Below are 25274 nucleotides of genomic sequence, written 5' to 3'. Positions count from 1 at the left end.
TGATCGAGACGTCGAAGCATAGAGTCGTTAGAATTGAATTGCGAGTGTTGTCGAATGTTAGAGTTGCTAGTGAGAGAGAGAGAGAGAGAGAGAGAGAGAGAGAGAGAGTTACCAAATAGTTGTCAAGTTATTTGTTGTAAATACGAGCGTTGCATTTAGTTTTCCTGTTAATCAAACATCGTTTCTCTGTCTAACTAATATCTGTATTTTCAATCCATTATTAATAAATTATAATTAATCGGACAAAATTATACCTTTAATATATTCCGATATTACAATTGCGTTCGCTCTGTCTCTCGTTATGGGTGGTGGAGTCGATCTCGCGGGGATGGCTGCCCTTGTTCTGTTTGTTGCCGTCGGCGCCGGTCGCCTGGTTGCCGCCTGTACTCTTGGGCGATTCGGCGTATCGTTCCTTCGTGGCTCGTCCCATTCTCCCGAAGGACGTGTTTGGTTTCCCGATGGTCTCGAAGCATAGGGTACGATTAATCCGGCATCTACTCGGGCTTTAAATTTGTAACAGTCTTTCACTAAATGCCCGGGTTTTTTACAATAATTACACGTGATATTTTGTCTAGTAGTATTCGAAAAATTCTGCGATGAAGGTACCGATCTTCGATCTTGGCGGTTGTTTCTGATATTGTTGTTAGTGTTCGAAGGACGTGCGTTGTCGCGTCTGTAATAGTTCGAGGGTGTCGGTCGATGGGGTCGCGTTCTATCGGTTATTTGTCTCAATTCGTGTGTTGCTTTGACGACTTGACGATACGCATCTTCTAAAGTATGGTACCCTGCTATTTTTACTCGTACATATACCTCGTTCGGAAGTCCTTTAACGAAAGCTTCTCTCGTTTCCCAATCTATAGTATCTTGGATGTCGGGGGATATGATGCCGTAGTCGCCTCTTTCTCCATCCATTATTGCCAATCTAAGATTTCTAACGCGATCCATATAGTCTAATATGTCTTCCCCGGGTCGTTGAAATATCGTTCCTAATTCCCCTTTATATTCGTTAAGAGATTTCTTTGGGCCGAATAGATCCTTTAATTTGTTTCTGAAATCATTTAAACTCATTAATTCCGTGTCTTCGATGGCGAGGAACGCGTGTCCACGAAGCTTATTTACTAACAATTTTACCAATTGAGGTTCTTGATATCTGGGAATCATATTTCGCGCGCGTTCACAAGCTCTTAAAAAATGGAATACCGATGGTCGATATCCGTCAAACACTGGCACCGATTCGATCGCGTCTTTTAGCTTAATTGGCTGGATATGTCCACCCGTCTGGACCGTTTCTTGTTGCGTTGTCGGCGGCGATATGGGTGTTTTAGGTTCCTGTTTTGTTTTAAGTTCGAATAAACCGCTTTGTAATTCGGCGAGTTTTGCACTCATATCGCGAAAATTCGCATCCCATGCTTTAAGCTTTTCCGACAATGTCAAAACCATTTCTTCGTCAAACGATTCCACTACAGTCGCCATTGTTTCTTAAATATATATTTTATTGACAAGCGTGACAACTTTAATCTTCTATGGAGCGTATCGAACCGTTTAAACCAACTTTAATCCTCCGTGAAGCGTATCCCACCGCTGCCACCAAAAATTTAATCTACTAATCTGTTACGTATTGGTTTATTGAAATCGATCAAATTTTAAATTTAAATTTTACTGAATTTTTTTTTTTTTTTTTTCGTTTGAGTTTGAATTTAATCTGAAGGGAAATAAACTGAATTGATATTATTGCGTTTGTAATACTGATTTAGATTACTAATTGATACGGTAGTTGCTGCCACCAGAAATAGTCTAAGGACTATTTCAAAATATATTTTCTATTATTTTTTTCGTTTAATGGGTAGCGTTAACTGACGCTTAATGCAACTGGTAAACGAATTCCACTTTTCGGCTAACCTGCTATGTGCAGGGATACTGGCACGGGAGAGGATTAAAGCTGGGAACAATAAATATTTGTCCTCGTTGAACGGATTTTTATTTGAATGTAGAATTGCTTAGATTATTGCCTTTATATATATTTTATTAGCCGGATATATATATATATTTTAGCGTTGCTGGATTGGATAGGAATGTGAGATTTTTCGTTGTTTTATATAAATTTATTTTTACGTTTGACTTCTTCTTCTCTTTTAATTTCGCTGTAGTATGCCGTTAGAACGATCCTTTGATTAAATTTTCGAAGGGAAATTGTTCTGTTATTTCTTTCTTACAATCGCATGCAATGATGGCAAGAATATCGGTTAATAGCAATGCCGGTATTACTCTTAATTTTCGATTGACCCCGACGATGTATTTAATAGTCCTTTCTGTGTGGGACTCGTGTGATTTCGCAAGCCTTGCCCAAAGACGGGCAATATTTTGCCAACAATGGGAGGAGGAATGCGAAGATCAGTATTTCAGTAACTGAAAACACCGTTCGCACAAGCCGACACAGCGGACAACTCCTTTGTTCAAAGTTTAAACAATGATACTATCTTCAAAACCGTTCACGAAAATAAAACGAGATCGATGATAAGAAGTTCTAATTCGATTCTCGAGGGCAACGAAATTATCAGAGAAGAAGGAAATTTACAAAATTAATTTTCTTACCTTGAGGAGTAGGTGCTGTCTGGCGCCATTACCTCAGCTGCTCCGGTGGTCGTCGAAGTTTTTGTTGGGTTTATTACTTGGACTCGAATATAGTTTACTATCAATTTTTACTTTATTTATCTATTTCGATACAGACTGAACAATTTACTAACTGGATTAATACCGCAATTACAATGCGCGTTTCTGTCTAAGCGATGAAATGAGGACTTTAAAGATAAAATTTTCTTTTACTTAATCGCGACTCTCTTTTCTTTACCGAAAAACTAAAGACCCCGAAACGCAAAATACTATACAAAATTTCTAAACGCAATGATGAGCGCAATAACGAACGTAGTAACAATGAACAAAATATAATGAGCACAAGAAGAATGAACGCAAGAATAAAGAACGTAATACGAATGATCCGTAATAACAATGAACACAAATTATAATGAACGCAAGAAGAATGAACGCTGCTCTATGTTGCTTCGCTTATTTATAATGCCATCCCCCACGGGGTGGTGGTCCGCTGGGGGTACGCTTCCGTGGGAATCGGGATGTTGCAGTTTGGGTTTCTTGGAATCGTACGTGACAAAATGTAAATTCCGTATTTCGACTTAGTTTTTATCGGTCCTGTGTTTCTGCTGAGCTAGCGTCTAGGAGATTTGAAGCATTCCATGCTGATCTAGTCCTTTCCGCGAGAGACTTCCACGCGCTGCACCGTGGGAATTACCGGTGTTTCTTCGGCGCGTGCAAGGGCTGGCGGCTGCAGCATCATTATCATTTCAATGTTTGCTCGGGCAACACGCGCAATTCCGCTGCTCTCCCATAACAAGGACCTCCTCCTTCGAGTTGTTTTGCGTAAGTTTGGATATTTGCATTTTATGGTTGTTTTTGTGATTTTGATCCTTTTTCCCCTTTTTTTGTTATTTCCCTAGGCTTCGGTGATCGACGTTCGAACAATGTTTGCGGAGTCATTTCCATCAGAGGTTCCTATCCAGACTTCCCTGGTGCGTATTTAGTCTTGTTTTTAGTCCGCTTGATTCGTCCTGTTTCGTTTTATTTAACTATATTGTGCTGTTTTCAGCGCAAGCGAAAGAGGGATTCCGAAGAATCCATGGGCGACTCGGGAAGACCCATCAAACGCATGCGGCCCTGTGATGAACCACAAGTATCAGAGTGGTTGGAGGAACTATTCGACATTGGTGCCAAGGCCGTGGATTTCCCTCGGAATTGAGCCTTGACGATTTGGTTACTTTCGATGAGAGTTTCTTCGATGCAGAGACCGTCGTATTGGAGTGGGAACCCCCTCTGGTTGAAATCGTTGATACCGATCGTTGTGTGAAAGTTCGTTTTGCAAATGAAATTCCCGGAGAGGTTTTGGAAGCACATCTTCGTCACCATGCTTCTGGGAGAAAGGGAATTTCCCCTGTTGTGCGTTATTGGTGTATGCGTGAGTTCAGCGAACTTTGTCCTGGAGCTCCTTGCTACGATTTTGATTTAGTGTAGCTGCTTCAATTTCGTTGGTTCGCTGTTTGATGTTCCTTATTATTATTATTTTTTAGATGTATTTTGTTTTGTGTTCAATATATATATATATATATATATATATATATATATATATATACATTTTAAATGTGATAGTGTTAGGTTATCTATTTTATGTTTGTTAAATATATGTGTATTTATTTAATTTTATATTTCTCCCTTTTTAATTAATTATATATATATATTTTTTTACAATTGTAGTTGCGCATAGAATTTATTAAAGAAAAGTGTTAACAATGTGTTTTGACGATTCGTTTCTCGCGCCTGACTTCCATTAATCCCTAATATTCCTGTCGCCATGACGCGTGTAAATCTAACATGGCTGCTCATAAATGTCATCAGTAAGGTTATAGTGGCGGGTCTTTAGTTTTGTTTGATATCGAAGTAATTTTCCGTCTGTCGCACGTTTTTCCTTATTCTACCGCAATTAGAACATTTATTTATTAATATTGTTTAATGTGACAATAGTATTGTTCGTGTGAATATACGTATATATATATATTTATGTTGTGTGTCATTTTAATATGGCTAATGTTTTGTAATTCTTCGATAGCGTTATTTATTGTTTTGAGTAGTTTATTTTATAGAGTGTTCGATAATATAAAACATACGCGCACACATACATATATATATATATATATATACGTATTCATATGCATATTTCTCCTGGCAGTGTAGTATTCATACGAAATGAAATGTCAATTATTTATTTTATATTAACTTCATTTAATGAGATAGAACACGCACACGCACACGTATATATGTATATATTTCTGGTAATGTGATTTTCATTTAGATTCTTTAGCGATGTAATGTTGTGTATTTGAGGTTATGTGTTAATTATTTGATTTCATATCTACATATATATCTTGTATTGTGACAACATAGTATGGGAGGTTTTGTTTCTAGATTATTGTGTGTTTAATGTGTGTTTACATATTTGTGTTTGATGGTAGAATTTCTGTACGCAATTCCTCAAGTCGTTGCGCTGTTAATTATTTTGAGCGTTTGGCCTATCGACAGGTTGTCGCTTAGTCCCAAGTGTTGCGTTGTGTGTTCTATTTCTTTTGTAGATTATTAGTAGTGATTTAGTTTAGAATATAGATTATTTATATGTTTATATAGAGACATGCATGTTTCGTAATGTAGTTCTCATTTTATAATCCTTTACCGGAATGTAGGCTAGTTTTAAGTATGTATCTTAGATTATCGATTTGAATCAATAATGTAGAATGCGCATACATTAATAGTAGTTTAGTTTAGAATATAATTTATATATTTATATATAGACATGCAAGTTTCGTAATGTAGTTCTTATTTTATAATTCTTTACCGGAATGTAGGCCAGTTTTAAGTATGTATCTTAGATTACTGTTTGATAGAATGCGCACACATATATATATGTTTCTGACAACATAACATTTATTTCTTTAATAATACAATATTGTATGTTTTATGTATTCGTTAGACTATTAGCTTTTGACTTCATATATACTTATTTTCATAAATTGATAATATTGTATTTGTTGCACAGTATTGGAAGTACTGTCTCTAATATTTACTAGTCCATTACATGTTTGGCATATATGTTTATACTTATATGTAACTCTCCAAGTTGATTGATTAAAATATATTTATATATACATGTATTCCTGGCGTTTCAATTATTTCCCCTTTTGTAGTTATTCTTATTTCCTGGTTTATTTGTTTGGTTTGTAACTCGTTCAATCCATTAGCTGGTTCTATTTATTTTATTTTATACTGGTTGGATTTATATTATATTGATCCATAGGTTTTCAAATTGCAAGTCGGTTATTGGTAGGTTTATTTAGAGTTGTGTGCATATGTATTTTGTTTATTTGTTGGATCTATTAGTCGCCTTCGTTTTATTAATCCTTCCTTTAGTTTCGTAGCGCCGTGTGTTCGTTTGTGCATTCAAATCCTTATTCGCGCGTTTTGTATAGAATGGTATTCTTGTTCTTGTTACGGCGCGTGCGGAGCGCGGGACGTGACAAAAGTAGCTCACAAATCGCGAAGATTTCGTCAATTTCGATGAAATCTAGCCGTCATTTCCTTCCCGTTGGAGATATTTCGACGTTTAAGCGCTCGTTGAACTCCATTTTACACTGCAAATGCAATGCACTACCGTAGAAGCGTCGAAACAAGTAAAATAGCTCGCAAATCGCGAAGATTTCGATGATTTTGACGAAAACTAACTGTCATTTCCTTCCCGTTGGAGATATTTCGACGTTTAAGCGCTCGTTGAACTCCATTTTACACTGCAAATGCAATGCACTACCGCTTAAGCGTCGAAACAAGCAAAATAGCTCCCAAATCGCAAAGATTTCGTCGATTTTGACGAAAACTAACTGTCATTTCCTTCCCGTTGGAGATATTTCGACGTTTAAGCACTCGTTGAACTCCATTTCACAGTGCTAATGCAATGCACAACCGTTTAAGCGTCGAAACAATCAAAATAGCTCGCAAATCGCGAAGATTTCGTCGATTTTGACGAAAAATAGCCGTCATTTCCTTCCCGTTGGAGATATTTCGACGTTTAAGCACTCGTTGAACTCCATTTCACAGTGCTAATGCAATGCACAACCGTTTAAGCGTCGAAACAATCAAAATATCTCGCAAATCGCGAAGATTTCGTCAATTTTGACGAAAAATAGCCGTCATTTCCTTCCCGTTGGAGATATTTCGACGTTTAAGCACTCGTTGAACTCCATTTCACAGTGCTAATGCAATGCACAACCGTTTAAGCGTCGAAACAATCAAAATAGCTCGCAAATCGCAAAGATTTCGTCGATTTTGACGAAAAATAGCCGTCATTTCCTTCCCGTTGGAGATATTTCGACGTTTAAGCACTCGTTGAACTCCATTTCACAGTGCTAATGCAATGCACAACCGTTTAAGCGTCGAAACAATCAAAATATCTCGCAAATCGCGATTTTGATGAAAATTAACTGTCATTTCCTTCCCGTTGGAGATATTTCGACGTTTAAGCGCTCGTTGAACTCCATTTTACGGTGCAAATGCATTGCACAACCGTTTAAGCGTCGAAACAATCAAAATAGCTCGCAAATCGCGAAGATTTCGTCGATTTTGACGAAAAATAGCCGTCATTTCCTTCCCGTTGGAGATATTTCGACGTTTAAGCACTCGTTGAACTCCATTTCGCAGTGCTAATGCAATGCACAACCATTTAAGCGTCGAAACAATCAAAATATCTCGCAAATCGCGATTTTGACGAAAAATAGCCGTCATTTCCTTCCCGTTGGAGATATTTCGACGTTTAAGCACTCGTTGAACTCCATTTCACAGTGCTAATGCAATGCACAACCATTTAAGCGTCGAAACAATCAAAATATCTCGCAAATCGCGATTTTGACGAAAAATAGCCGTCATTTCCTTCCCGTTGGAGATATTTCGACGTTTAAGCACTCGTTGAACTCCATTTCGCAGTGCTAATGCAATGCACAACCATTTAAGCGTCGAAACAATCAAAATATCTCGCAAATCGCGAAGATTTCGTCGATTTTGACGAAATCTAGCCGTAATATTCTTCCCGTTGGTGATATTTCGACGTTTAAGCGCTCGCTGATCTCCATTTTACACTGCAAATGCAATGCACTACCGTTTAAGCGTCTGTTACGTATCAATTTGTTTGTTTAAATCGATCAAATCTTAAGTTTAAATTTTACTGAAAAAAAATTTTTTTTTTTTTTGTTTAAGTTGAATTTAATCGGAAGGGAAATAAACTGAATTGATATTATTGTGTTTGTAATACTGATTTAGATTTCTAATTGATACTGTATTTGCTGCCACCAGAAATAGTCTAAGGACTATTTCAAAATATTTTATTTTTATCATTTTTTTTACGTTTAATGGGTAGCGTTATCTGACGCTTAATGCAACTGGTAAACGAATTCCACTTTTCGGCTAACCTGCTATGTGCAGGGATACTGGCACGAGAGAGGATTAAAGCTGGGTACAATAAATATTTTTCCTCGTTGAACGGATTTTTATTTGGACGTATAATTGCTTAGGTTATTATATATGTCGGGTTTACATTAGAATTAGGGTTAGGGGCGTGAAACGAATCTTCGTTTGGGTTACACGTTGTCGTTATGCAATAGAGAAGACATTGACTAGTGCAAATACGATTATTATAGAACCGGACAAGTAACCGCGGTAGTTAGGTACTCAAGAAACTAATGACAATGATCCTAGGTTCAATAACGAATCCGCGATCGACGGGGTGATAGATGAACGTACTCACAAAATCTAAGTCGGACGCGTAATATTCACTGGTCGTAAAGAGTTACTCCTTTCATCAATGAGATCGCGAGCGAGAATGCCTTTCCCGTCCCGATCATGCCACAGAGGAAAACTATAATGGGGTGAGTCTAAGGACACGAGATCATCGGATTCGTCGAGAAAAGCCTTCGTTCAGAAAGTAAGGGAAATTGGCGTTGCTGCTAATTGGTCAATCTCCATATCGGTGGTTAGAAAAAGATGCTAGCCGCCCTCGAGGGAAAGTTACGGGCCCTCGAGCTAGCTGAACATGTACTGCGGAGACGCATCGACATCTGGCAATCATCTTGCTCGAAGAATAGGGTCTGCGTGTGGCGAGCCACGGTAGAGAAACCGTTGGAATGTTTACTGTCGCGTGTCGCCACGAATATTTCTTTTAAGGAGAGCTATAGAATTACTCCATACCTTTGTTAGACAAAGCGTTCATCCCGTGACCGCGGCTACGTTCGGCGACTGACTGTCGCCTCGAGCCCAAGCTCATTATCACAACTCTCGAACAATTACAATCGGATTGAATAACTACAATTGTTCAATTACAGCTATAGTAGACTCTAGGTTACAATGTTGCGGGATTATCCAAAGTTCCAAAGGCTCCGGTGTTCTTTCATCTCCGACATATATATATATATATATATATATATATATATATATATGTGGAGTCAAGTTCCGAGTCTGAGCCCGAGTCGTCCTCGTGGCGGGGGCTTGGGACAGGTAAGGATTCCTCACTGAAGCTATCCATGTTTTCTTTTACACTGAAGTTATTTTTATTGACACACACGTAATTGTCACAGAGTTGACACAAACTCACAATGACCACACACTCGCGACGCTAGTGACAATGATCTTAGGTTCCATAACGAGTCCGCGGACAACGGGACGGTAGTCGTACGCACTCGCAAAAATCTAAGTCGGATTCTGTGTTGATATTCACTGACCGTAAGGCGTTAATCTCTTTTTGTCGGTGAGGTCGCAAGAGAGAATGACTTTCCGTCCCGGTGATACCCCAGAGGAAAACTGTGACGGGGTGTGTCTAAGGACACGAGATCATCGGATTCGTCTGGGATATCACACGTTCGGAAAGTAAGGGAAATTGACGTTGCTGCTAATTGGCCAATCTCCATATCGGTAGTTAGAAAAGGATGCTAACCGCCCTTGAGGGAGGGTTGCTAGTGGGAGACTTCGTTCGTGGAAAAATAGGTCTCTCCTGTCTTCCTGTAACTGGGACAAAGACTGTGTATCTGTTGAGGGATTCTACGTAACTAGATATTAGTGTTTATAACGGTCCTTGGGCTAGCCGATCACGTACTGCGGAGACGCGTTGACATCTGGTAAACATCCTGCCCGGAGAATAGGATCTGCGTGTGGCGAGCTACGGGACAGAAACCGTTGGAATGTTTACTGCCACGTGCCGCTACAAATCTTTCTTTTAAGGAGAGCTATAGGGTTACTCAATGCCTTTGTTAGATGGAGAGTTCGTCCCGTTGACCGCGGCCGCGTTCGGCGACTAATTGTCGCCTTGAGCCCAAGCTCATTGTCACAAGTCTCAAACGAATACAATTGGGTAGAGTGACGGCAAATCGTTTAATTACAACTGTAGATTTTAATTACAATGTTTTTATGGATTTACCCGAGGTTTCGGAGGGAAGGCATCGGTGTCCTCTTATCTCCGACATATATATGTCGGGTTATCATTAGGATTTAAGGCGCATAATGATTCTTCGTTTGAATTAGCCATTGTTTTACGAAAACAGAGAATATATTTACGCGAATAAATAAGATTTTACAAAATATTATAAATAATGAGTTTAATAAATGATAAGATTAACAAACGATAAGTTTAACTAATAATTAGATTAAAGAATAATAAATTTATCGAACAATAAGAGGAACGAATAATATGTCTTACGATTAATAAATTTAACGAATAATGAGATTAACGATTGATAGGTTTTACGTATGTAGTATCGTGGACGAAAGGCCTAAGAAATATCGGGCGAACCATGAACAATGTCGCGAGAGCCGAGGCGCCGTCGGGCCCATCAATGTGTCATCGGTCTTTTCAAGTGCATAGTTTCGTGGAAAAGACCTACGTGACCCTGGCCACGAGCGCCTGCAGAACACGTGTGCGGTGGGCCTAGGAAAAAGGCAACAGAATGCGGCAACGGCCAGAGCGTTAGTCGAAAAGCAGAGTGCGAGTCGAAAAGCAGAGTGCGAGTCGAAAAGCAGAGTGCGAGTCGAGGAGCCGTGTGCGAGTTGAGCGGAGACAGAGGTTGCGAGTGGCGTTGCCGAGAGAGTGTGGATTGCGCTGTTTTCTGTGCGTTTGGCGTGAATAGTTCAGGTTGAACAACAATCGTCTTTTTCTGTCTGATTAACATCTCTATTGTCCACTCTTTGTAAACACATTATATCACGATATTACACGTATAATGAATTTAATTAACGCTATTAACAATTTTCCGGGGTTCAAACGAATCCACGGTCAACGGGATAAATCTTTACTATGCGTAGAATAATTTTAAACACAAAAATACGATTGCTGAGACACTCGGTAAATTGCTCGATGTATCACTTTCCAAGGCGATCACACGAATGAATATCAGATGAAAATCTTTTTCGCTATACGATTGCATTTGTTTGTTATATGCTCGCTGGAGACATCGAGAAGGTTCCAATCGTTGTTGCTAGGCAATTTCTGTCAAAAGTTTGTTGTATACTCTTTGGAAACATCGAGAAAGATCCAAACGCCGTTACTAGGCAGTTTCTGTCTGGAGATTGATTCCTAATACAACGTGTGTCCCATTATATCGACATCTCTAAAGTACAATTCTATGTGATTTCTAGGGAGAACAATACAACCGATCCACACCTTCGTCAGGCAAAACGTTTATCCCGTGACCGTGGCTACGTTCGGCGACCAGTTGTCACCTCGAACCCACTTTCGCTTTCACAAATATCAAACAATTACAAATGACAATTGCTTGATTACAGTTATGATAAAATCTAGGCTAAAGCATTAGAAGGCTTCCTCAAAATTGCAAAGGGAAGGCTCCGGTTTTCCTTTCATCTCCGACATATATATAGGTAACAATCTGAGCAATTCGACATTCAAATAAAAATCCGTTCAACGAGGACAAATATTTATTGTACCCAGCTTTAATCCTCTCCCGTGCCAGTATCCCTGCACATAGCAGGTTAGCCGAAAAGTGGAATTCGTTTGCCAGTTGCATTAAACGTTAGTTAACGCTACCCATTAAACGTAAACTATTGGATAAGCACTTACGAAGTATCAAAAACCCCGACAGACGAAGGTACAAAGATTTGTTTTCCTACAGCCAAGAAGGTGCTTACAGAGGCACTTCCAGACTGGGAATTCAATCAAATAGTTACCGAAAATACACGACAGATGAAGGTACAAAGATTTGTCTTCCTACAGCCAAGAACGTGCTACAGATGCACTTCCAGACTGGGAATGTTACGCCGCCTAAAACATCTGCACGCCAGCCCGCGCGACCGGACAACAACCGACCTGCGTAACGTCACTTCGACCCTCAATAAACCTAAGGACCCACCATAACTTTCACTTCCCTGCATTGTTTCGCCATATGTCTTCAATCCGTTTGTCTTGAAGAATTGCTAAAGTTTAAAAATATGCTCGAAACACAGTCGGTTTTAGAGGTGTCCTTGGGTTTATTAGTCGCATTTAAAACACGGAGAAAGCGGGTATGCACCCATTAGGAAAATCCGAATAGCCCTGTAATAAAACAAGCTAGGTTTTTCTCACGCACACAGTCATTTACGCACCACGATGGTAGGAGACTCCCTACTCATCCCTTCGAGCAGTAGTGCAGGTCATGACCAATCGACACCGCGGTTCGTTACCCTCACTTTTCCTAACGAAAGTGGGACCAACGAATTCGCGTTCTTTAGGCACAGGGGCACACCCACACCGAACTTTTCTTCCGTATTAAAAAAAGAGCGACAGACAGTCTACCAACTAACGCCTAACGCGGCAGTCGACACATAGCGCGAGAGTCGCATACTTCACGCACATCTTTTGTCGGTTCTCGGTGTTGTCGAACATACATCTTCTCTCCTAAACATATCATAGTGCTAAGTCCATTGACACATTAATTTCCATTATAAGAGCCCTGTTCTAGCGTACATATCTATCGCATCTTCGTGCGACAAGTTGTTAACTATTTATTTCTCTACGTCAGTGTAACTAAGTGTTGGAAATATATACTTTATAATACTGTGAATCCCAGTGTTATACCAACTCAATCACCCCTTATTATCTCAACGGAAATCAGGGGATCGATCAATTCGTGGTGTCGATTGTTATAATCGTAACGGGGATTTACGACCCCCGTTGACGTCTCTCCTCGCGATTACGTCTCCCCGCAATTGGTCGAAATTACAGGGAATTCAATCTAGTTACCAAAGACACTATAGACGAACAATACCCATCGCACACTAACACTCCTAGCTTAAAGAAAATAATAATAATAATTGTAATAATAAAAAAAAAATTTTTTTGAAATAGTCCTTAGACTATTTCTGGTGGCAGCAACTACCGTATTAATCAGAAATCTAAATCAATATTTCATACACAATAATATCATTTCAATATTTCCCTTCCGATTAAACTCAATTCCAACAGAAAATAAATTCAATAAAATTAAAATTAAAAAATTTGATCGATTTAAACAAATAAGTACGTAACACCCAACAGCTCGCAAATCGCGACGATTTCGTCGATTTTGACGAAAGCTAAACGACATTTCCCCCCCGTTTGGGATATTTCTACGTTTAAGCGCTCTTTTCACTCCATTTTACACGCCAAGTGTAATGAATGGCCGTTTCAACATCGAAGCAGGCCCAACAAGTCGCAATTCGCGATGATTTCTTCGATTTTGACGAAAATTAGCCATCATTTCCATCCCGTTTGAGATATTTCGACGTTTAAGCGCTCTTTTCACTCCATTTTACACGCCAAATGTAATGCACGACGGTTTCACCGTTGAAACAAGCCCAACAAGTCGCAAATCGCGATGATTTCGTCGATTTTGACGAAAACTAACCGTCATTTCCCTCCCGTTTGAGATATTTTGACGTTTAAGCGCTCTTTTCACTCCATTTTACACGCCAAGTGTACTGAACGCCCGTTTCAACATCGAAACAAGCCCGACAGCTCGCAAATCGCGAAGATTTCGTCGATTTCGATGAAATCTAGCCGTCATTTCCTTCCCGTTGGCGATATTTAGACGTTTAAGCGCTCTTTTCACTCCATTTTACACGCCAAATGTAATGCACGGCCGATTCAGCATCGAAACAAGCCCAACAGCTCGCAAATCGCGATGATTTCGTCGATTTTGACGAAAACTAGCCGTAATATTCTTCCCGTTGGTGATATTTCGACGTTTAAGCGCTCATTTCGCTCCTCTTTACATGCCAAATGTAATGCACGCCGGTTTCAGTTGTTGCGTATTTATTTGTTTAAATTGTATTAAAATTAAAATTTTGCTTAATTTATTTTCTGTTTGAATTGAATTTAATCGGGTGGGAAATATTGAAATGATATTATTGTGTGTGAAATATTGATTTAGGTTTCTGATTAATACGGTAGTTGCTGCCACCAGAAATAGTCTAAGGACTATTTCAAAAAAATTTTTTTATTGTTATTATTATTATTATTTTCTTTAAGCTAGGAGTGTCAGTGTGTGATGGGTATTGTTCGTCTGTCGTGTCTTTTGGTAGCTACTAGATTGAATTCCCAGTCTGGAAGTGCCTCCGTAAGCACCTTCTTGGCTGTAGGAAAACAATCCTTGTACCTTCGTTTTTTGGTAACTATTAGATTGAATTCCCAGTCTGGAAGTGCCTCTGTAAGCTCCTTCTTGGCTGTAGGAAAACAATCCTTGTACCTTCGTCTGTCGGGGTTTTGTTACTTCGTAAGTGCTTATCCAATAATTTACGTTTAATGGGTAGCGTTAACTAACGTTTAGTGCAACTGGCAAACGAATTCCACTTTTCAGCTAACCTGCTATGCGCAGGAGTACTGGAACAGGAGAGGATTAAAGTTATTCGGAATAGACAATTGCTATTGACAAATGTATTTATTTCGTCCAATTGAGTTATATTAATGTAAATATGTTATAATTTATGCGATTTTAGTCGATTAAAGGTATTACAATGGCGGTTATAAGTATCGTCGGATACAAATATAGATGTATTATACGGTAGTATATAGTAAGTATGTATATAGATATAGTGAATGTTCGAGCTACTGGTCGGATAGGGTTTCAGAAATGTTCGATAAGATTTACTTATTGTGATAGGATTAATGGCGAGAACTAATTTCTACTCGTTCGGGTGATTAGCATAATACGGTTTATGACAAACGCTATCGTAAGATGTAGGCGATGGCGATCGAGATTAGAAGGAATGCGTCTCGCAATGTTCGGATATAAGTGAACTCGAGGGCGAAAAACTCGGTGCAGAATCTTCGCGATTTAATTCTAACTCTTCTAGGCGCCTCTTTTCTTCCCTTTTAACTTCTGCAGGAATTAATCGTTTGTACCAAAGTTCGGCTCGCTTCTTGCTGAGGTGTCTTTTATCTTTTCGATTCTTTCTTGATTTTGTCATCTGATATGATCAAGGTGAAATGAATATCATTCTCTGTGTGCGACTTGTGCGATTTCGCAAGCCTTACCCAAAGACGGGCGATATTTGCCAACGATGGGAGGAGGAATGCGAAAATCGATAAGTGTTTTCGATAATTGGAAACACCGTTAACACAGGTTTAACACAGCGAATAATCAGTTAGATTTAACAATTTAGAAGATATAAGTCGTTCTTGGCAACTAGTGGAGTCGTAAGCGAGAAATGATTATTTTAATTGGCAACTAGGTTCACTGTGGACAATCAGTGTGGCTTCGCAGGCCTCGCCCAAGGATGAGCAATCTGCTAACGATGGGAAGAGGAAAACGAAAAACTATAGATGTTCTCTGCGTTGAAAACACCGTAATCACTGTGTTACGTCGTGCGACATTCTATCTAGACCAGGCCACACACCGCGGACAGGATGGCAACCAGATGTCCGCATGCCTTCACTGCGTACCTTCAATAGTCTTAAGAGCCGATCATATATCTTAGAGGAATTTCTAAGGTCCTTCGGACCGAACCAAACGTCTGCACTAAGTCACTGTTTAAAGGTTATTGTTTACTACGGAAAGATAGGAGAAGTTCGTCTTTCTTATGTACGATGTTTTACACTAGCAACTTTCTCTCGGGGCGGTTAATACCCTTCCTCCACTCTTCCACACCAATCCAGAAAATTAACCTATTACCAGAGAAGTCCTTCCCTCACTCTCCCAACAAGAACTTGGTCTTAACAAATCAGCTTTTCTCGCATCATTAGACCCACCCATCGCAAGTGTCCTCCGCTGCATCATCGTTACAGAAAGTCAGTCTTTATACGTTTTTTGAACCTTCAACATCTAAGCGTGCGTCGCGTACAACACCTTGTTACTCTAGCTATCAATCGAATTAATTGTACATTCCTAGTTAAGAAGTTGTTGGAATAAACATTAATTGTATTCGTTATTTCAGTGTAAAATCAACTTAACCACCCCTATTATCGCAAACGAGATCAGGGGATCGATCATTTCGTGGCGCCGATTATCCAATCGTAACGGGAATTTACGACTCCCGTTGACGTGCTTCCTCGCGATCGCGTCTCCCCGCGAATGGTCGAAACAACCGGGCATAGCCTTACTGACGAGTCCACCGGTAGTCCCGGGACGAAACGTAAAACTCCATTTTCATTCGCCACACGATTATAAGAATCGACACCACGAACAGATCGATCCCCTTGTTTCTTGTGGGATAATAGGGGTGACTGATGTGGTATAACACTGCGATTAACAGAGTTATAAGATTTATATTTCCAATAACTTAATACACTGAATAGTTACACCGTTACGTATGATATAAATATCTTAGAAGATACTTTGATGTATGAAACTCCGATAAATGAACACTGAATGTTCTTTCGTAGTAGAGCAAGGCCCTTACAGTTGAATATAAAAAGAAGGTGACTTTCTTGATGTAGCAGAAGTAGCAATTGAATAGACTCTCCTGATGTCGTAAACGAAGTATAGAGATGAAGTGGCTGCTCTGTAGTCTAGATCACAAGTGTAGAGGGATGAAGTGACTGGTCTATCATGATGAGAACAAGTGAAGTTCGTTCTTGTGTGATTACGGAGGAAAGCTCGGTGTGGATGTGTCTTCTGAACTAAGGGCGTGGATTCGTTGTTCACACTTTTCTAACGAAAAGTGAGGGTAACGATCCGCGATGCACAAGTACACATTATTTCGTTTATATAAAAATTAAAATATCTATTCCGACTTCTTTTATGCATACAACATCAATTATCCCGAAGCTATTTCCAACTAGTTCATATTCATCACATCTTCCAATTTTTTTACATTTCTTATTATACTCCCAAGGTCATTTATTATTATTTAGTGTTTTGGTTACTTATCCTTAGGCAACATTTATATCAAATTTAAGTAAAATAGTATATTTAAATATAATTTGACAATATCAATTTTTGTTACCTTTATCTTTCCCATTTAATAAATGCATAAAACAAACTGAATTGAATGGAATATACAGGGTGGTTGGTAACTGATGGTACAAGCGAAAAGGGGGTGATTCTGCGCGAAAAAGATGTCGAAAATATAAAATAAAAATTTTTTTTAAATTTTTTTTTTAATTTTTTCATCGAGACAACGATCTACAGTGAGATCCGTTATAACGAGACGTGATAAAGTGCACGCGTACCGTGCGAAAATTCAAGGTCGATTTTCTCGAAAACAAAACCTCAAACGAAAAATTTTTATTATTTTTAATAATTTAATTAATATTATTATATTATTTTCGACTTCTTTTTTCGCGTAGAATCACCCCCTTTCCGCTTGTACCACCAGTTACCAACCACCCTGTATATGCGCGCTCCATGTATAGATTTGAAAGTTTTTTGGTAATCGTTCACAACAAGGGAATCACCTCTGATTACTTTGACTTTAACGTATGTTGTGAAAGACACTCTACTGAGCAATCTTAAAAACTCTGAAATCTATTGTTACCGCTACTGTGAATTTTGTTTATAATCGTACGTCCATGGCAGCGTATGAATGTTGATACTGCAGACAATTCGCGGATTGTTTTTTCTGAGCGTTCCTATATTGCTCCCTCTTTCCCTAATAATATCATTAGTTAAATTTAGACAGTTAAATTCACAATCGCTTTAAATTAATTTATAACATATATATTCGTATTTCTGTTTATTCAACCACTCCTCCTTTAGCATATCGGAACCCTTCTCTGCGATCATGATAGTCGGTGCGTTAATATTACCACCGATTATACTTGGCATAATGGAACTATTTATAACTCGTAGTCCAGTAACTCCATAAACTCGAAGCCGAAGATCTACCACAGCTTCTGAGTCCGAATCAGGCCCCATCTTGCAAGTGCCCACAGGATGAAATATAGTCTGAGAATAAAATTTGATCGTGCACTCCCAGTATAAATCGCTATAGAACGGAATATCCTTGCAGCCAGGAAATGGTTTAGGATTCAATTCGCTCCCGTAACGCCTAAATGGAGCAATTTTGCTCATCTCAAGCACAAACTTAACTCCTCCGATCAGTGTCGTCATATTCTCCGCTTTGTCGAAACAGTTCGGATAAATCAATGGATAATCGAAAGGACTGTTGCTTCGAAGCTTGATAACACCACTACTTTTCGGTCTTAAATGTATGGGATACACGCTCCACAGGTCCTTATCGCCAAGCTCTCCATATACGTCGTCATAGAATTCTTTGTTCGATCCACGAGTCCGTCTCTGGCTGTCAGAGTTCTGCCCCGTTGAGGAAAAAAGCAACTGTATGTTTAGGAAATGGCCAGAGGCATTCGCATATTTCGTATTGATAAAACCTACTCCTTCTATAGATGCTAAGTTGGTCAAAGGTCCGTCTTCGAATATGGCGTATTCTAGGATGTAGCTAATATTATTCAAGCTGCTCTGTACAAGCGAAACTGTATCATTCATAAAAAACGTAAGGCCTCCCGCACTTATATGATTTTGAAGAGTATGGCCGACACTTAAATCCTGAATCACTTCCGATAAATGTTCCTTGGGTCCTATTCCCGACAACATCAGCAATTAAGGGCTATTGATAGCTCCTGCGGAAACGATTACTTCCTTGTTGGCATAAACGCGCAACGTCTCTCTATCTCTAACGAACTCTACGCCGTCAGCACGCTTCGACGACGGATCTATTAAAATTTTGGTAACGTACGCTCCCATTGCGACGTCTAAATTCTTGCGCGACATAGCTAGCCGCAGAAAGGCCTTTGCCGTGGAGCACCGGCTTCCATTTCTAATGGTTCCCTGAGGATTCATAAAGCCAGTATGCCATTCTCCGTTAACGCCTCTATTCTCGTAACCCATTTCTTTGCCCGCTTGAACAAACGAAGCGGCCAGAGGAGTGTGAAATGGTGGTTCTTGGACGTGTGGCGACACGGGCCAGGGAACTTTCCAACGGCTCTGGATACAAAGCGCTACGCCGTCAAAGCGCAACACCGACGTGCCCAATGTACCATCGATATCTTCACGCTCTTTCCGCCGAATTCTCGGAAGAGCATACACGTGCCAGGCGCGGCGGCACATCTAATGAACGCACGCTAGTGGGGGATATCGATGGGCAACGAAGGGAAGAATCCGTTCGATCCAGAACAAAAGGGCAGCAGTCTGTCTTGCGCCGTGAAATAAACAAGTACTCAGTGACATTGCATAGCAACGCGTCTATTGAACTCTTGATGTCAATTGTTATTTGTTAATCGTTACCAGTTATTTGTTGAGTCTGTCTGTTAAATCGCTTCTTAATAAACTATCGTTCGTTTAACATCTGAGTATTCCTTTCGTACCTATCACGGCATACCACCTCAGACGGTTATGTAACCCCCGGACGAATGATACGGTGTCTCGGTGTAATTGTGATTCTTATTATGCTCCGATTTTTTGAAATATCTTAGGACATTCTTGTAGGACCATTCTGAATTGCCTTGCTGCTCCCATATATCGTAGTCTCGTTTGGCACCACGAATGTAGACCATACCGTTTATCGTGCTGCTGCCACCAAGCACTTTGCCACGTGGCCAACGGCAACGACCATCTTCCATTGCTGTGAGCACAATTTACGATAAAGTGCATTGAAAGCGTCGCAAGTAATTAATAATCGAATGTGTGTTGTTGATTGGTTGTACACGTACGATTACATTTTTTTGGATTCGATGATGGATTCATTTTTCGATTTAGATTGGGGTTAGATTACTGTTCTTTGCTCACCAATGTCAATGAGCCCGCCGACTCTGTTAGAAGACTCTATTATGGGGCCTGGGAGTCGGTAGTGTTATATGCGGCGCCTGTATGGACCAAGGTAATAGAGATTAAGAAGAATAGGAACATCTTGAAAAGGACACAAAGGGCCGCATTGACAAGAGTTTCGACGACCTCCCGTACAGTGACCCATGCAGCAGTGTGCGTGCTTATGGGCATAATGCCCATTTATTTCACAACTGAGCTTCGGGCCGAAAAATATTGCATTAAGAAGGAAGATCATTAGGAGCAGTATAACACCCGCTCAAGAGCTGGTGCCGCCTCGGTCTATCAATAGAGGATTATGGCAGTGGAGGGACGCATCGTGGGGAAATGGAAGGAGGAGTGGCGATTTTGCAGAGAAGACAATTGGACGAAGCGACTGGTAGCGGATGTATGTTTATTTAGAAGATATAGGAGGAATATTGATCACTTCACCATGCATATCCTGAGAGGGCATGGGATTCTTATCGTAAAATGATTAATAAGGAGGATCACTCCAGATGTTGGGACTGCAATGGTAAAGGCGATGACGCTGAACATGCGCTTTTCTACTCTCCAAGGTGGATACGTGAGAGAACGGAGCTAGAAAGTTACGTCGGTACACCACTAACAACGGAAAATTTAATAGAGCTAGTAGTAAAAAAGGAAGACGACTAGGCAAGGTTTTAGGCCTTGTGCAGAAAAATCATCCTATCAAGAATGACGCAGGAGAAATTCAAAGAGAATGGGACTCAAGTATGAGGGAGTGATGCGTAGTTAAGCCCAACTCTGAAATAATGCCGTAAGGCGGTTCTGGGGTTGATGCTTGCACAGAAGCGGAGTGGAGGCTAACGCCCTGGCCGCGCTGAGTTCCCGTTAGATCACGAAAGTTAAGCAGCGCTGGGCACGGATAGTACTTGGATGGGTGATCGCCTGGGATTCCGTGTGGTGTTGGCGAAGCGCGCTGGCCCCCCCCCCCCCCGTGGAGTTCAAGCTTGGGCGTTTAGCGGCTCAGCGCCTCCGGCCGCCAAGCAGTCCGGTAGGGGAACCAGGCTGCCTGGCACGGCGGCCCCGGCGACGAGGCGCGGTGTGACAATGGTCACACACCGCTCCATCAGCGGTGGTATTAGGCGCGCGGAGGAAGCCCTGTTGCGACGCTCACAGCGGTTCCCGGGCCTCTCTCGATCGCAGCCGGGACGGTTATCGTGGATTATCGTTATCGGTTTTAGTCGGTTGGAGTCCGACACTACCACGCCGCTTTCCCCAGAAGCGGCCTGGCGTCCGTGCGGATTTCCTCCACGTAAAATATAAAAAAAAAGAAGCGGAGTGGAGAGAGGAGGGGTTTTTAGTGGGTATGGCAACGCCATCGACCGAGTCCCACATAGTCCAGTCTGAGCATGCGTAACAGCATTTTGCTCTCCTCGCGAAAAAAAGAAGAAAAAAGAAAGGTTGCAGTTAGCTTGGGCCGTGCTCTCGCTACCCCCGGGTAGCGATTGGCGGGGAGGAAAGTACGATACTGACCCAAACCATCTTGGCCTAATCGGATAAGGGCTCATCTATCTGACGAGGCACTGCCGCCGCCCCAATTGCACGATGACCCAAAGAGGGATGATATGCCCTGAGCTTTGAGAAGAATAGAAATATTTTGAAAGGAGCACAAAGAGCCGCGTTAGTACGCACATCAATAGCGTACAGAACGCTGTCCCATGAGGCCCTATGCGTCGTGACGGGCAGTCCATACATATCAAGGCCAGGCAGCTGACGAAGAAGTACGCGTTGAAGAAGAGCCTTGCCGCACTAAATGGACAGGACGTGCAACATATGCATGAAGAATATTATCAGTCGGCAGAGGATCAATGGAGGACAGTATGCGCATTATACAATCCTAATAATTGGACAAAAAAATTGATAGCAGACCCAACACTTTTTTATAGATTATTATACGATGGAAATTCTTACCGGTCATGGCATTTTCAACTATTATCGGTACAGAATCTGCAAAGAGTCACATACAAGTTCTTGGGAATGTGGGGACGATCAGGATGATGCCGAGCATGTACTATTTATATGTTTGAGGTGGCCAGTGGAAAGAGCTGCTCTTGAAACCGACTCTGGAACGGAGATGAAGATAGATAATGATGTAATAAAGAAGGTGGCGAGTGACGATGAGCTCTGGCAACGATTCGCGCGATTCTGCACCAAAGCGATGAAGGCATGTCAGACCAAGGAGAAAGAAGTTGAAGGCAGAACAGGTAGGAGAGGAAGACGGAGAAGATATATCCTTCCAACTTCAAAATGATAGGTACACTTAAATAGAGGCCAACCCTGAAGTAATGCCGTATGGTAGTTTCAAGGTTGGAACTTCGAGTACCGTTTTAATAGTGAAAAATGAAGAGCGGGTTTTAGTGGGTACGGTGCCACCATCTTGCTGAATCCCAGATAACTCAATGGCACAGACTACTGTGTATGCGTAATGCATTTTTCCCTCCTCGTGCAGAAAAAAAGAAAAAAAAGGTTAAGGCGATGTTAGTGTTTCGAAACATTAGAACTGGCCAAACGTACCTGAATATTCAATATATAAATCAGTATAATTCAAGTGACATTAGTTAAACTAAATAGACTTATACAATTAAATATACGTCTAAATAGAAGAGAGAGTTAATTTTGACAAAAACATCTGAATGGTTCTAGTAATTATAGTGTGGCGGATCGGTATCAATAGGACACCGACAGGTCGAGGCATCAACGCGGCGCAACACCTCCCGGGCGATCCGCGGGTACCAACCGCCCACACCAGAGGGCTACGACGACAACGAGTCTGTTTATCTCGCTAGCGGTCGAATATACGGGCGAATGATACAAATACCGCACCTAGCAAGATTCCCTCTACGTCTAAGGCAGGGACTACCGGGCATAGCCTTACTGACGAGTCCACTGGTAGTCCCGGGACGAAACGCAACTTCTCTTTTCATTTGGCAGCGACAATCACTGCACAAAATAGAAAAGATAATCCTAGATCCGTCGTTTTGACATCTTTGGTAGTTGTAGGGTAAATATTCGTTAAAATTGAAAAATAACGGTGTATCACTGTTCTAAAAAGCGTTACTTATTTGGTCGCTCCATATATATTCACATTGCCATAAATTACACCTCACAATCTTTTCACGATTTTATTTATCTCCTCTTTCCCAATTCACTTTTGTCAACATACAAAATAAAGCGTTACGCATGCATGAATGCCGAATACAGTATTGCTTTCATTATTAAATACTTATTAGTGTGATATTTAGGTATTATTCGATATTATTTACCTCGACAGTAATTTTCATTCGGTTCCACTCTGTAGTCCCAATCGATATCAGTGAGCTGCAGACTATCGGAAAAAGCAGGAATATCATAAAGAATGCTTCCATCGCCACCAACTTCCAGAAGAAGTATGTTCCAATCTTCTATCTCGGACAAACGATTTGCCATCACGGCTCCTATATTAATCGTAAATTGTTAATTGTAACGTGTAAATTGATAGAATATTGTAAATTGAACATACGTAAGAAAACCTAATCTATTTAAACGTCACAAATATTTTAAATCAAAAGTTCCTGGTTTAATTTCAAAAAATCGAGGAAGGGAGAAAATTTATCGAAGTCATGAAACAAAACTCCGGGTAAATTCAAAATACGATTACAAAATAAGCCTAAAATTGTTTACATGAAGGAAATAAGGATTTCAAATTTCATCGTTAATATATACAGGGTGGTTGGTAACTGGTGGTACAAGCGGAAAGGGGGTGATTCTACGCAAAAAAAGAAGTCGAAAATATAGAATAAAAATTTTTCGTTTGAGGCTTTGTTTTCGAGAAAATCGACTTTGAATTTCCGCTTGGTATTCGTGCACTTTATCACGTCTCGTTATAACGGATCTCACAGTAGATCGTTGTCTCGATGGAAAAATTAAAAAAAAAATTTTTTTTTATTTTTATTCTATATTTTCGACTTCTTTTTTCGCGTAGAATCACCCCCTTTCCGCTTGTACATCTCAAACAGGAACGAATTTCTTTTATTGCATATTCATTCATTCAATACATATGTGATATACTCGTCTCATGGCGTTTCCCTTTTGTCTTCCTCCCTTTCATTCCTCGCTCGTACAATACCCATCTATCTTCTAACATTTATAATGGAGCTTTGTATTGACATTATGAAAATATATACCTGCAGAACCACCGGCCACGACTATGAAATCATAAGACGCCTTTAGTAATTTGGAAGGGACATTCATCGAAGAGTAAGGAACAACCAAATGCGCTGCATGTACTGGGAAGCTTAAGAGTATGTGTTACGTCGCGTAACACTCTACCTAGCCGAGGCCACACACCGCAGGCAATATGGCAACCAGATGTCTTCGGATACTCGCAGCGTATCTTCCATGATGTCAAGGACCTTCCATAAATCACATAAATTTCCTAGAAAAGGTCCTTCAAACGAAACAAACATCTGGTTCGGAGGAATTTCTAGAGACTATTGTCTACCACGGCTTAACAAGGGAAAGTCAGTTTTTGTCACGTACGCTGCAACTTTCCTCCCACTAACAACTTTCTCTCGAGGACGGTTAAGACCCTTCGTTTAACCAATTAAAAACGAAGCCTATTCCCTCACTCTCCTAAATAACATCGGCACCAACAAATCCGATGGTCCCATGCGCTAGACACACTCATCCTTAGCTCTCCTCCGAGACAGCAACGTCTTCCAAGAGTACTGTTTTTGCATCCTTCGAACGGTCAACATCCTTCGAGCGGGTATACACACCCGCAGATCACTCAGTCACTCGCTCATCTCGTACATACGCACCAGTGTAACTATCCTCGTTATAAGTTGTGGAATAAACGGTGAAATATAACTTACTACTGTGTCATATTCATATCAACCACCTCTGTTATCCTAAACGAAACAGGGGAACGACTACTTCGCGGCGTCGATTCACCGAATCGTAGCGAGAATTTACGCCTCTCGCTGACGCGTTTTCCTCGCGACCGCGTCTCTCCGCGAACGGTCGTAACAGTATGAAAAACGCCAATGTGATCGGTCCTAGTATTGTCGCTTCGAAGAAAAGGTGGTTAACATCCATTTCGTAACTCTCCAATTTGATTTATCAGTCTGTAATATTAAGTTTCAATACCTTAACAATCATTTTATTCGCAAGATAAAACGACGTAAAGGAGAATTATTGATAAACACTTACTTACTCTCATTTATCGTTTCGGACTCTAAGCGACTTACATTCTTAAATCTACTTTCCTTTAATGTGTAGGACGTAGATAGTAGCACTAGAAACATCGTTTTTGGAAAAATATTCAGGAAGGGTACCTACAGCTCACCGATTTGGACGACGTTAAAACATTTTGTCGAG

At 40.5% G+C, this 25274-nt stretch overlaps 1 long non-coding RNA gene and 1 pseudogene across 1 annotated transcript; one reads left to right on the top strand and one right to left on the bottom strand.

Moving 5' to 3' along the window:
- The first annotated feature begins 3496 nt into the window (after positions 1-3496).
- LOC126865761 (uncharacterized) lies at positions 3497-7001 on the top strand. The gene is made up of 3 exons (XR_007689657.1): positions 3497-3581; positions 3659-6127; positions 6206-7001. It is a non-coding gene; the product is annotated as an uncharacterized LOC126865761 (long non-coding RNA).
- A 7965-nt stretch (positions 7002-14966) lies between these two features.
- On the bottom strand, positions 14967-24195 carry LOC126868801 (glucose dehydrogenase [FAD, quinone]-like; annotated as a pseudogene).
- Positions 24196-25274: the final 1079 nt, after the last annotated feature.

Source organism: Bombus huntii, chromosome 1, assembly GCF_024542735.1.
Source record: "Bombus huntii isolate Logan2020A chromosome 1, iyBomHunt1.1, whole genome shotgun sequence".
Lineage (NCBI taxonomy): Eukaryota > Metazoa > Arthropoda > Insecta > Hymenoptera > Apidae > Bombus > Bombus huntii.
The sequence above is the reverse complement of the archived record's forward strand: the minus strand, read 5'-3'. Positions and strand labels throughout refer to the sequence as shown.